The following is a 13,512-nucleotide window of genomic DNA, read 5'->3' on the forward strand; positions in this document are numbered from 1 at the left end:
CGGGATGTTGGGGATATTGACCCTGAGGACTGGATTCAGGTCCTCATGCACCCTCGCGAAATTGCAATAGACTCCAGAATAAGACTGGTACAGCTCAAGATACTCCACAGGGTATACTACCCTTGTGTGGCCCTTTTCGGTTGGGGAAGGGCAGCAGATCCCAATTGCCTGAGATGCTGGGGGGAGGAGGGCACTTTTTTCATCTCCTCTGGGAATGCCCTAAAATCAGAGACTTCTGGACACAATGCTCACAAGTACTTACAAGAACTCTGGCCCGTACAATAAAACTAGAACCCGCAATAATGCTACTGGGCGCTCCGGATGACAGCACTTCGAACAAATGAGAGGGTATTTTTCTCTCCACGGCAATGGGCCTGATAAAGCGGGACATAGCACAGAAATGGGGGGCCCCGGAATGCCCAAGAGTCGACCAATGAGTCAATGAAATGGACATCTGCGCGACAAAAGAACACAGAATATACACGGCACGGGGGTGCCCTGCAAAAGCTACAAAAATCTGGCGAAAGTGGGAGGAACGTGAAACCTGAGAACTATTGGTGGGCAACGGTGATGCATGGAGCGACAAAAATGAACAGACCAAAGAATCAACCCGGGATGGAGGGGTGGAGGGGAGCAGGGGGGGAAACTGTTGATATGATGTATGAATGTGTTTAAATCACCAATAAAATATGTTTATTAAAAAAAACCTATACCCTCACACCTGAAAGGTAAACACAACACATGAACAGCCATTGATCAGAAGAATACATCATGTACATAGGATACCACAATTACAATGTCAGTGTGCCCATCACACTGTGGGGCAAGGCAAATGTCCAACAACAAAATACCCCCTCTCCCTCACATATCACCATGACCCACTGAACTACTTTGCATGGGGTATGTAGCTTTCATCCGCGAAGTTCACCTAGCCACAGGATCACCCGTTCCCTTTGTCACCATCTTCCACCTTGTGTGTAAAGAGTGTACAGCACCCTCCGAGGTCACCTTGACTTGCAAAAACACAAAATCAAAGAGAACTCAAAGCAGGCAAACACAGAAGCCAAGCAAAAAACATGCAGGCAGCAACACAAACCAGAAGAGCCTCCAGTAGATGACTTGAAGTAGCAGTACATCACAAAGGCCAAGTACTAGCACAATGATGGAACAAGCAAGGTAGCACAGTAAAGCAATGTCACAACAGGATGCATACCATGTGTGGTACATAATATAGAATGATGCACTACGAACCGATGTGTACTGTCACAGCTCCCGTGTACAGATGCAGGAGTGGCACAAACCAACCACCCCCACCGTGTTCTGGGTGCCTGCAAGGTCGAACTCACACAGGCCTCTGAGACCCTGGTGGGGAAGGAGGGTCAGGGATATGCAGTCGGGACAGGCATTGGTATACTGGATAACCGGAATGAGGGGCAGTAGAGGGGAGTAGGATTGACAAGGGAAAGTAGGGAATGTACAAAAACATAAGAATCACATTAACAAATACACAATCAGACCAAACGTGTAAATCATGCACATAGTACCAAATTACTCAAATTGAAGTCAAAGAGAAACTTATCTCTGGGGTGAGTGCTGGCCTCCTGCCTGCACACTCTCAGGTCCAGTAACATGAGCAGTTCAATGCTGCAAAGAGAGCCAGAGTCACTAATCTGTGCATGCCCATAACACACACACACCACCATGCATGCCCTAAAGTAACAAAATATGGTACAAACAAACTATCTGGTGTGGTGCTTCGTACCCATATGTAAGATTCCCCCTGTGATGGTTCATACAGAGTCAATGCAGTAAGTCAGGCACCAGTGGGTGCGTCGCAAATGGAAGACCAATGTGTCAAGATTCACACAACATCCAATGTTCCCTGGGTAAGCAGCTAGATGCATTTAGCAAGGTACGACTACAGTACAAGTCGTGTTCCAGCATAACCTAAATAAAGTAGGTAGTGCATGTGGCAATTTCAGCCTGAAAATGAAATGCACTGCACACAAGTCTGCCCCTCGCTGTCTGTCCCTGTGAGATGCTTCTTTCCCTGTCTTGGAACGCTACATGGCTAATACAACTGCCTCAATGGACCATGGTGGACCGGAGGATATGTGCCACTGCCCCTGCATGTGCCCCTGACAACTTTCCCATCAACTAGCCATTAGTCCACCAACATCTTAGCTGTACTGTGCGCTTCAACACCAATGTCTGTCCAAGCTCACCGTCAGTGGTGCTACTTAGCATGCATGTGCAACTGGCCCGGTGGACGGTTGGCTGCGGTGTGGCGGTGTGGCCCCCTTGTGCTGCTCACCTTGCCTGGAGTTCCTTGAAACACATCAGCTTCTGTAGGATGTATGAGCGCAATCCCTGTGGCTCTGCCTGCGCACACATGCGCATGTCTGCACCACCAAACGTGGCCATCTTCCAGACATCCAATGGCCCATGTCTGCTGGGAAAGGTGGTCTAGAAGCTCATCGCCCTGCAGAAAGGGCAGAAAACACATGATTAATGCATGAAATGTTCCTGTGTGTGCCTCCTCAGGCATGTCATGACTGGACCATGTCAGAGCCGTACATCAGAAATCACTCCATCAGTGCGACTTTCACAGGCAAAGTGTGTTAGCCACTGTCTACAGCATGAATTGCATCAAGCACATGTACAGCAAAGATAAGAAACATACTAGACAATGTATAGCAATTAATGCACACATGAATCATGAAACCACCCATCTAGCAAAGGGAGAACTGTGGTCAATAACCCCACTAGGGGTATTAACACAAGTTGCACAGCAGCAGACATGCCACAGATATGACAGTCCAAAACCCTTGTGTAATAGGCTGTAACACTGAACCATCCTTGCGAGCCCATGGATAAGGGAAGCAGGAGTGGCATATGTGAGTCAGGACCCCAAGCTGCAAATACATACACGAGACAAGCTTGAAGGGACCAGCTGGAACAGACAGTGGATGCTTTCAAAAGCCACAAAGCACCACACCGTCACATGAAAGCACAATGGACAAGCAATTTTAAACTATATTAACTAATTAGACTAACTATGAAAAACCTACATTACCTAATTAAACTAACTATCAAATTGAAAGTTAACTAACTAAACTAAAAGAAAAATCAAAAATGGCCACATAAGACCCGGGGGGGGCACCCAAGAGGGTAGAGGTACAGGGTGCTGCTCAACACCCACATGCGATGATGGTGAGGAAAAAAAAACCTCCATGGGCTCAACGCCTGCACAGCCCGACCTATGTGGGAGATACCTCGTCGTCTGAGTCTGGCTCTTCCTGGAAAGGAGGATGTGGCACAGGAGCCTGACCACGCCTAGCCACAGCTTGCCCCTCCTCGGCAGCAAGTCTGCCGGACGGGTGAGCCTGGTTCTGTGTGGCGATGACACGTAGGTCTGCATGCAGAACCTCCCGTGATACGCGTGCTTCCTCTTGCAAGGTAACACGTGTAACACAGAGTTCTTCCTGCAAGGCCTGGCTGGACAACTGATGCACCTCCCGGCAAGCACATAGCTCAGCCGAGATGGTACGCTCAAGCTGCTCAAACCTCTCCTCTGCCCGCACCCTCTGGGACATCAAGAGGCCACCCAGAGTGGATCAGAGGGACTCATACTCAGTTCTCAGGGCATCCATGTGTGCCTTTGCGTGAGCAGCAATTGTTTGATGCAGAGACAATATTTCAGCCTCGCATGCCCTGTCTGAGGCCGCCATGCCCAGCCTGGGCGAGCGGGCCGTGGAGCGTGCCGCCCGCTGCCGGAGAAGCACCTGCCTAGCAGGGGGAGCACGTATTGGGCCACACGCTCCATGCTCACAGCGATGTTCTCCATTGCTGCCCCCTGGCGTTCAGCATTGGCAGTCATATCTTGCTCCCGCTCAGTATACCGCGGTAGTACGCGGCCACCGCATTGCTAGGCTTGACACCTGCAGGACCCAAGGACCGGGTGTCCTCGTTGTGTTGGCACCGCCCACGGCTGCACGACTACATGCCCCCGTCGACGTGATGGCTCAGGCACATCAGTGACTGGTGTGGAGGGTGACCCTGCATCCCGATCCACCACAGGCAGAGGTTCCAACACTGTCTGACCCCTCAGTGCAGGTGTCACGGACAGAGGAGTGCCCACATCAGAATCACTCACCCCTGACATATGGACCTGATGCATATCCAACTCAACATGGACGTCACAGTGGTCATCAGGGCTGGACTCATTGCCAGCCAAAGACAAGATGGACTGTAGCACATGTGGGTTTTCGTGGCCTACCACCCCACGACCCCCACTTATGCCGGGTTGCTGCTGTAGTGATAACAACCCTGTGCCTGGCATGACAACACCATCCTCTGGCTCCATTGCGTCATCATCTGAAAAGTAGAGAAAAAAAAGGTCACTACACATGTTAGAAGCACACAACACACACACACACATAGACATCACACAGACACCAAACACATCAAGCAGACATGTCACACACAAAGGAGAACCTGCCATGCATGCTGGGTCCACTTGACATTGCTTCTGTGATTAAGCATGTAGAAGGGTGTTATATCCCTCAGAAGTGGATTGATGCAGTGCAGCAAATGTGTACGTTACTCACTATCTACATGCACAAGTACTTCATGATGTGTATCAGAAAATGTGAAGGCAGTGCAAGGTCAACTTCAGGCATCACATGCAATGTGCATGCAATGGGTAGCATAGCTACAAGCAAACCAGCCCTCCCCCCAAGTGCAAATGCAGGGATGCCTTGCATGGTATCAAAAGGATGACCATAGACCTGTGTATTACAGACAGTGTTGACTAGCATCAATTGCATGATCTGAGTCAAGAGACAACACAGCAGATGATGATGGGACAGAACAGGAAACATGATGAAACCTCCGGAGTACACCCACGTGTGAAGAAGACACTACACCAGTTGGACAGAGTCATTGGGCATGAAACAGGCTGAGGCCTGTGACCCACACAGACTGTCACACCCTAAACATGTGTGTGACGCAGGACTGAGACACAGTGGCCATGGGAAGGCTGATGAAATGCCATGTAATGTAGGTCACCCTGGACACGTACTGCAATGATCATCCAGTCAAGGACACATAGGAGCATGCATGGAATGCACATGGAGCATGCATGGCCACTCATGTCCCTGCAGAGCATCTGACATCTGCACAGTCCAAGTGAGACACCCTGCATCAAGTACAAAAGATGTACCACACAGCATATGTCTGGCAGGTTGGCTGGTGGAAGTTAGCATGTAGACAGGACACATGAACAGGCAAGTACTTAATGGCAAAATTGATGGAGACCAGTGCAAAGGTGAAATTGGGGTGCACAGGGGGGTTGGAGGGGCAAGGGAGCATGCCTATGTGGAGTACCCGCATGCAGGCAGAGGACACATGCATGTCAGTCATGCTATGACATAGTCCCAGGGCTGAGAGGAAGGTCCCCCCAGGCTACATGCAGAAGGGCCAGTGAGCTGGAACATGGACCGGAGGGGCATCCTGGTGACCAGTATGTGAGTAGGGTGCAATAGTGATGATGCGGACAGTCCCCGTCCGCTCCACATGTCCACCATCCTGCAGAGCAGCCATGCATCAGTGAAGCATTGCATTACTTGCACATCAGGACCATGTAGACATGACATGTAGTGGCAGTCATGCACAACACATCACACAAGTAAAACACACATGTGCTCAACAAACACGCAGCAACACTCACTGGACTGGGCATCAAAGTCTGGCATCTCTCCCACTCCTTCGACCGATTCAGGTGGTATGAACTCTGCAACGAGTGACTTGTGTGGAGTGAGGTCTTCCTCCTCAGGTGCAGGCCCACTGCCAGTCACCAGAGTCAAGTTGTAATTTGAGGCACGCTTAGCCTTAGCACTGCGTTTGAGGTCATTCCAATGCTTTTTGCACTCTTGCGCCGTGCGCACCTCATGGCCGAATGCACTCACATGTGCCGCAACTTGCTTCCAGTGGGTATCACGGTGGGCAGCCGTAGTCTGACAATTAGGCCCCACTAGCATGTGACGGCTGTGGTCCCGCACGTAGTCCATGAGGAAGTCCAGTTCCTGGTTGGAGAAAGGCTTCTTCCTCGACATGCAGGAGATCGTGGCTGTGTGTGGGGTCCTAGCCTGTGCTGCAGGTGCAACCTTCCTCCTTTTGGATTGTGGCGCAGACCCTGGCTGACAAATGCCGCCCTGATCAGTATGGCCAGTGGCACCGGTGGATTGAGCCATGGGAGTGGCAGGTGGAGGGACGACCAAAGGCCTGACTTGCGTCAGTGGCAGCTGGGTGCCGTCTAATAGACCCTGCGCAACAACATCCGCTGTGGCAGGGTCATTGACCGCGACTGTCCTGGTTAGTAGACTCACAACCGGGGTGTTGTTGGCTGCATCTGCCCCTGCACTTGTCACCACCTGGCCGGTCGGGGCAGCAGATGACATTACTGCCCCAGGGACACGTGTCTCGGTCAGGGCAGCCCTGCGTGCACCTACGGTTTGCCTCCTGCCCTGTTGGAAATCTTCCAAGGACTCTTCAGGTGCCAACGCAGCCTGCGCTGGCAGACCCTAAGCCTGGGTGTTGGTGTCCACAGCTGCACCTGCAGCTACCACTACCCTTGGGCCCGTGGGAGTCAATGAAACTGACTGCTGGGTCACATGGGCGCCAGTGCCAGATGCAGAAGCTGCATCTCCCGGAACAACAGGGGGTGGTGGCATGACTGCACCAACACATGGCACAACATCGGGCACAAGTGGCGCACCCCTGCCTCTTCCCCCTCTGCGGCCACCCTGGACACCCTGGAGTCCCCCTACTCCCTGGTCACCCCGGCCACGTCCCTGACCATGGCCGCCATGAGGAGTATGCCCAGCTGAGGCGTCCCTCACCCTTGGTGGCCTCCCAACCATGGCACAGATGGAGTACTGCTGGGACAGGTGGAGAAGTGCCAATGGGAGGTGTACACCACAATTGTCCTGGGCAATTGGGGTGAAGGGGGTGGGATGCAAGATGTTAACAGCACCCCTGCACCTGCAAGGCTGTATGTGACCCCGGTGATGAAGTGACGGATCACGCAATGCTCAGGCACCCCAAAACTGCATTTAAACCGTTCACGCAACCCCTGCAGCCTACGTGCATGGAATTAACCTCCTGCAGTACGCGGTGGCACTCAGGAACACGAAAACCGCGTACACGTGGGACACGCAGGCTACTATGACCTCGAAAACAGGTACGCGATACACAGGGGCACCCGCAGTGGGAAAAATAGTGTGCGCGACTCACCGTCAGACTAGCGTAATGATGAAAAACACGAGTAGCCTATACCCTCGCCAAAATAAGAGATACGCCCTTGATCCGCTGTGAAGTTGTGATGGCGCGCGAAACAACACGAAGTAGCAACACACGTCGGTCTCCAAGAAAGGCACGTACAGCAAACTGCTGGCCCCGCTCACCTTTAACCCGTGCTGAGGGAAAGGCCCGCATGCATCATGGCACTTACGCGCCTATGTCCTTTCCTCGAATTACACGCATTCACACACGGACGTGTGGTTTTTTCATGTGCTGATCCACTATGCACCCGTGTTGAGGGAAACTCCTGTGCGCGCTACGTCACAGACGCACTTACACGCTAAGGGCCTTTCCTCGAATTACACGCTGACGTGCACTTTTTTCACGTGCCAAATCACTCTGTATCAAGCTGGCCACGCAAAAACACACGGAAGACCACGCTCCTGCCCAAAAGGCCATTTTCCTGCCCCCAAGAGCCATGAGCATGCTCCCACCTGCCATCTGCTGCTGCCTTCCTGATGCCCACGTGCCCTGCTATTTGGTGCCTGCACGTCAGCCATCTGCAGGGGTCCACTTGCTGTGTCCACCCCTGCTGGAACAGAAGACTCCCGACTGGGATACCATCGCTCCACAGCCCAGCCCCAGGATCCAGTTGCCCACCCACACCTACCTCGGGAGTCGCCATGTCGAGGCAAACACCATCCGAGACCACTGGCGACCCCCATCCAGAGAGGCAGAGGGCCACCAGCTTCAGTGAGAAGGAAGTTGGTATGCTGGTGGATCATGTCCTGGGGCATTATAATGCCCTCTTCACACCATTGCGCGCCGACAAGGAAGGACGGGAGAGGATCTGGGAGGACGTCGTGGTTGCCATCAACACGGAGGGGGTGGCAACCCGCGACCTCAAGCACGTGCGGAAGCCCTGGGAGGACTTCAGGTCCAGGACCCTCAACAAGGCCTGGCTTCTCGTGAATGCAGAGGATGCAGAGGGGTGCCGGGTCCACCTGAGCAACATCCAGACGAGGGTCCTGGAACGCATAAGCCCAGCGCTCCACGCCCAGATACTTCGGAGGAAGACCCGACCGGAGTCCAGCGCTAAGTGGCCATGCATTGCTGTGTGAAACAGGGCATTTTGCAGTGTGCTGGTAGTCAGCTACTTGCCTGTATGTGTAACATAGGCCATGTAAGGATGTGTGTGCGCCGGGACATCATGGTAATGCATGTGAGACCAGTAATGCTTGAACCACATGGATGGTGCATGTGTTCCAAGAGACATGGGGAGAAGCATGCGGAATGCACACATGAATGCATGCCAGTCCCTGTTCTTGGACATGGATGGGGGGTGAGGGATGGGTTCTGCTCTCATGTACATGTATGGTGTGCATGTCTGTGTGTCTGAGAAGTGTGTGTGTGTGATTTTGAAACGCCATGGATGCATGACAAATGTCCGTGACGATGTGTAGATTCACTCATGCAGTGCGGTCACCATTGTATCCACTGTGTCTGTGGTGTAGGAGCCATGGTGATGTGTGTGCATGGGATCAGTATGAGCCATGATGCATGTGAGTTTTAAGGCAACATTTTTGTTAACAGAGGCCATTGTACATGGATGCTGATGTTGATTGCATGCGCCGTGCCTGTTTCTGCATGTGTGTTGCATGCATTGACCCATGTGTTGTGGAGGGACAGGATGGAAGTGACGTTTGACAGTGCCACTCATGTGTTATTGCTTCCTGTCTAGGGGACTATTGTACGGTACCCTGATGCTTGTGTTCTATGTCTCCCTCTATGCAGCGTTGAGTGAAGAAGAGGGCGGAGATGGCGCTGTGGAGCTAAGCGGCAAGCATGCCTCCACCGGGCGGTGACGCAATGCCCAGCCACCATCCCAGGAATTGCCATCACCCGGGAGAGAGGGGACTGGTGCCTCGTCTGCCACTATGGCTGTAGCGGAAGGGCCGGATGAGCCCCCACAGGGGCTTGCAATGGCGGAAGACGGTGCAGAGACATCCAGGTTGGTGGTCTCCATAGAGGAGGAGGAGCCCGCTACTGAGCCGCACATGGGGCCTGGTGGGGGTAGTACCACTGGTGCGAGTGGTGCAGTCCAGGGCCAGGTTCAGGAGGCAGCACAGGTTGCCGCGGAGGGGCCTGTGTATGTCGCTGTCCCTGACCCTGTGACTGCACCACCATGTATTAGCAGGGATGCCCCATCCCAGGCCCATTCGCAGGTAGGGGGGAGGCCCATGTCATCTTCCTTTCCACTACCTGCGGACGAGGAGTCCCATGACTCGTCCTGATTGGTGTCGCGTAGCGCACGTGTGTCATTCGTGATGACGTGCGTGCTTCCTGGGGGGAGCACGCACGCCACCACGAACAAGCTGTGTGGCAACGTGGCACAGTTAGGAGGAGCCATGGTCGGTGGGTTCCTACATGTGTCGCACACTCTGGCGGGCCTCTCCTCCTCTGTGGAGACTATGCGCCAGTGGTTCTTCCTTCCATCTTCCGGCCCAGATTCCACCAGGGCCCCCTGTGGACCTGGCCCGACCAACACAGCCAGCTTGGTGGAGATCCCATCACTGCCACAGTCGGGAGTCGGCGGTCCAGCAGGGGTGGACACCCCAACAACTGGAGACCAGCAGATGGAGGTTGTGCAGGCACCATCGGACAGGGCATATGGACAGCAGCAGCAGCAGGCTCTAGGTGGGAGCAATGATGGCTCGGGGCCATTGACATCAGAGGGGCAGGCATCGGCCAGAGGGCAGGAGGACCCTGGAATGGGAGTGTCTTCCGTGTGGCTGCGGTTGGGCCAGCGGATAGATGCGGAGCGGCGGCGGGCATCAGAGGCGCAGCTCACCATGGCCAGGGCGGAGTTCTCCATGCGTCGGGCGTTGAGGCGGGCTGAGTGCCTTGAGGGAACTCGCAGGGAGTTGGAACAGGCCATGGATGCATCCCTGAGAGACCTCAGGGCCAGGGCAGAGGCCTGCCTCCAGGAGATAGACATGGAGTTCGATGATGCCCTGGCCCACAACATCACAGAGTGAGCCACAGGACTTGCCCGCCGCCATTGTATTTAGTTAATTAGTGATAGGTTTCCTTTCTCTTTTTTTTTCTTTTGGGACGCTTGGACAATGCCCCACGTTTTTGTATATAGTTATAAATTAGGTAGGGCTTTTTTATAAAGGTTTAATTTCATTTGTTGGGCTCATGGACCCTTGTTGCAATATTTAAAAAAACATATTTTACCCTCACCATGGATCAATGGATTTTTTAATTTTGATTTCCTTTGGATTTACTTTGTTGGACAAGGATTTTTGACAAACTTTATTTTGGATTCATTTGGATTGTGTCATCATTATTATTATTTTTTTTTAGGAAAATACATTTTGATTTCTTACTTCCATGTGTGGTATTTGCTCTTTGGTTTACTGCATGTCACAATGTGGGTTTACACAATCACTCGCATCCAGTGTGTGTGTGTGACGAACATGTGTTTATGTGCATAGTTGACTTTTGGTTAGTGACAAGTAATAAGCCTTTCAGTGTGGGGTGGATGGGAAACTTGGTTGTGTCTGAAGACTGGGGTGGCGTGCAGTGGGATTTTGTTGGACATGAGGCCCATGAATGTGCATCTTTATGACATGTTGGGTGGGGACCTGAGTCGGGGCCTGCTGGGAGGTTCCCGTCAATGCTGGGTGGGTGGGGGTGCTGGGGGACATGAGTCGGGGCCTGCTGGCAGGTGCCCGTCAATGCTGGGTGGGTGGGGGTGCTGGGGGACATGAGTCAGGGCCTGACTCTTAATGGTGGGTGGGTGAGGGTGCTGGCGGACCTGAGTCAGGGCCTGCTGGCAGGGGCCCATCAATGCTGGGTGGGTGGGGTTGCTGGGGGACATGAGTCGGGGCCTTACCCTCAATTCTGGGTGGATGGGGATGCTGGCGGACCTGAGTCGGGGCCTGCTGGCAGGTGCCCATGAATGCTGGGTGGGTGGGGTTGCTGGGGGACATGAGTCGGGGCCTGGGTTGCCGTGTGTTCCCCTGTGTTGTGGTCTGCCTGCAGGCCCTGGGGAGGGGGGAGAGGGCACACCTGGGAGGACACACACTGGCAATTCGTTGGGGCACCCCCGAAATACACGTACCCCGCTCGCACAGAGCCAATCGCGAGTGAAACTTCCCGCGCACACCCGGAATACACGTACCCCACTCGCACAAGGCCAATCGCTTGTGAAACTTCCCGCGCACCCCCAAAATACACGTACCACGCTCGCACAGGGCCAATCGCGTGTCATTCTCCCTGCGCACCCCCAAAATACACGTACCCCGCTCGCACAGGGCCAATCGCGTGTAGAACTTCGCACGCACCCCCGAAATACACGTACCATGCTCGCACAGGGCCAATCGTGTGTGAAACTTCCCGCGCACCCCTGAAATACACGTACCCCGCTCGCAATATATATATATATATATTGTCTGGGTCAGTATCTGACATCCTAGAATCACAGTCCCTAAAAGGCTTTAAACCCCAAGATGTAGGTGTTTCAGACATGGGACAGAGTTTCTTATCTGAAGAGAAAAGCAATTACCGACAGCGAGCTAAGCACACCACAAAGGAATTGAGGTTATTTGTATGTGTTGCCTTTTTAGGTCCTACCAGATCAGAGATGGGTCGACTGGAAGCCGGAGCCGGAGCTGTAATGAAAAACAAGACACAAATACAGGAATGATTAGAAAGAGATGGGTAGCGAAATCGTGTTCAAGAAAATGTTAACATCACCATTAATCACTCTTAAGAAACTATACATTTGTGCATAAATAAGAGACCAGAACAAAGTGCCAATCCAGGAAAGCAGCCTGCATGCACAGAGCCAGGCTTAGTTCAGTGCCTGCTTGGATTTCTGATTTTAAGTCTTGTGGCCGGTGGTGGAGAGGGAACAGGCGCAATCACATTGAGAGAGGCTTGAATGTCTACATGAGGTGCAATCTGCTCTCTGACTTCTTGCTTCTGCTCCTGTGCACACATGTTTATTTATTTATTTGTTATGCACAACGAGCAGAAATTTTCCACAGCAACATGCATTCAGTTAAAGAGGAGTTTGATACAGGGAAGGTAGTAGGGAAGGTAGTAGGGACAGGATGGCTTCCTGAAAAGGAGAGTAAATGGATAGTTAGACCAACAGTCACAGTCCTCCATCGTGATAACATTCAACTCTGCTTCATTGCAAATTTTGCATTTAACTAAGTGCCTCAGTTATAGCAATCGTTGACCCACATCTCACGCACCGAAAGCGGCACCCTCTAAATTAGAGGGTGCCGCTTTCACAAATCCTGCAGTGCATCTTCCAATGTGAGGTTCCCTTGGGGCTATCCGTCAGTCCATAGGACATAGAGGCTCAAGTAACACTGACCATAGTCTACTGCAGGTGTTTCCATATATGCACTTTCATGATCAGCACACGCTCTAAGATGCACTAAATTCTTCTCTTCACAACCTTTCGAACTAACCTCTATATCCAGTAACAGTAACTTAAGATGCAGAATATGGTGGGGAAAAAACATGAGGAAATGATGGTCATGTAGGCAAATTGGAAGGTTCAGTGCAGATCATAAAAGCTTTATTCGACTTTAGTCATCAGCGGAATTACAAAACAACATATCCATTAAAATGCAAATACCCATAAAGAAAGAGATTCCAATAAAAACATCATGTACACAAATAATAATTGAAAAACCTCAAAATGGATAGGATAAAGAAGAATAAAATGTGACAGCATTGGCGCTGACAGCGTAACCTAGCAGATACACAATGTATACAGTGCGGCTAGTGATGACAGCGTACCCTAGCAGATACACAATGTATACAGTGCGGCTAGTGATGACAGCGTACCCTAGCAGATACACAATGTATACAGTGCGGCTAGTGATGACAGCGTACCCTAGCAGATACACAATGTATACAGTGCGGCTAGTGATGACAGCGTAACCTAGCAGATACACAATGTATACCATCCGGCTAGTGATGACAGCGTAACCTAGCAGATCTGATACATAATGTATGCCATCCAGCTAGTGATGACAGCGTAACCTAGCAGATAAACAATGTATACAATCCGGCTAGTGATGACAGCGTAACCTAGCAGATACACAATGTATACGATCCGGCTAGTGATGACAGCATAACCTAGCAGATAAACAATGTATACAATCCGGCTAGTGATGACAG

At 51.9% G+C, this 13,512-nt stretch overlaps 1 long non-coding RNA gene across 1 annotated transcript in view; it reads right to left on the reverse strand.

Moving 5' to 3' along the window:
• LOC138569102 (uncharacterized) overlaps positions 1–13,512 on the reverse strand; it is a 676,707-nt gene that overhangs the window by 499,837 nt on the left and 163,358 nt on the right. The window contains exon 2 of the long non-coding RNA XR_011303129.1: positions 11,944–11,981. This is a non-coding gene — a long non-coding RNA (uncharacterized lncRNA). The remainder of the gene's footprint in view (positions 1–11,943; positions 11,982–13,512) is intronic.

This window comes from Ambystoma mexicanum, chromosome 2q (assembly GCF_040938575.1).
Source record: "Ambystoma mexicanum isolate Mex_15411 chromosome 2q, UKY_AmexF1_1, whole genome shotgun sequence".
Lineage (NCBI taxonomy): Eukaryota > Metazoa > Chordata > Amphibia > Caudata > Ambystomatidae > Ambystoma > Ambystoma mexicanum.